The 772-nt window shown below is 32.8% G+C and overlaps 1 protein-coding gene across 1 annotated transcript in view; it reads left to right on the top strand.

Annotated features, from left to right (window-relative positions):
- The window catches only part of LOC118749165, a 3,652-nt gene extending 3,168 nt beyond the window's left edge, over positions 1 to 484 (top strand). Inside the window, exon 2 of the mRNA XM_036483935.1 lies at positions 37 to 484. The gene's annotated coding sequence lies outside the window, so the exon portion shown is untranslated. The remainder of the gene's footprint in view (positions 1 to 36) is intronic.
- Positions 485 to 772: the final 288 nt, after the last annotated feature.

The following is a 772-nucleotide window of genomic DNA, read 5'->3' as shown; positions in this document are numbered from 1 at the left end:
ATTAGAATTAAAAAAATACAATATATGGAATACAAGGTGGAAATTAATAGGGTGATAGTCGTTTAATGTGGAAACATTTGAAGAATATTGTCAATAATACAGATCACAAAGAAAACATCCAAGAAGTTCTAATCAACGGTAAAATATATAGCAATAGTACTGAAATCGCTGACAAGTTAAACAATTTCTTTGTTGATAGTATCATCGATATTAATAGGAATATAGAAAACATTAATTATGATCCGATTCAACATAGAAAATAGATGATATTACTCATATAGTGATGAAGTTCAAGATAAAAATTGGTGGAAATAATTTATTATCCGAGGGTGTAATCAAAGACTCCGTTGAATACATGGGTCACTTTTACGCCCTATTAGTAAATAAGAGCCTTCAGTTGGGAATAGTTCCGACAGAATGGAAAACTTCGACCATTGTCCCAATAAAAAAGGTCAAAAACACCATAAAATCGGAGGAACTCAGGCCAATAAACACCCTTCGCAATTTAGAAAAAATACTGGAAACGGTTGTGAAAAATCAACTAATAAACTATATTGAGTCAAATAAAATATTCATTAAGGAGCAGTCAGGTTTTAGGGCTAAACTTGATCTTATCACAATGGAAGGAGGACCTGAATTCCAAGAAAACTATCTTGGCGGTGTTTGTGGACCTTAAGAGAGCCTTCGAGACGATCGACAGGGAAATAATGCTAAAAAAACTCGAATATATTGGTATAGATAACATCGAACTTACATGGTTCCGTAGTTTTCT

The sequence above is a fragment of the Rhagoletis pomonella genome, unplaced genomic scaffold (assembly GCF_013731165.1).
Source record: "Rhagoletis pomonella isolate Grant_MI unplaced genomic scaffold, Rhpom_1.0 Rhpom_scaffold_00014, whole genome shotgun sequence".
In the NCBI taxonomy this organism is placed as follows: Eukaryota; Metazoa; Arthropoda; class Insecta; order Diptera; family Tephritidae; genus Rhagoletis; species Rhagoletis pomonella.
This window is presented reverse-complemented; position numbering and strand designations above follow the sequence as displayed.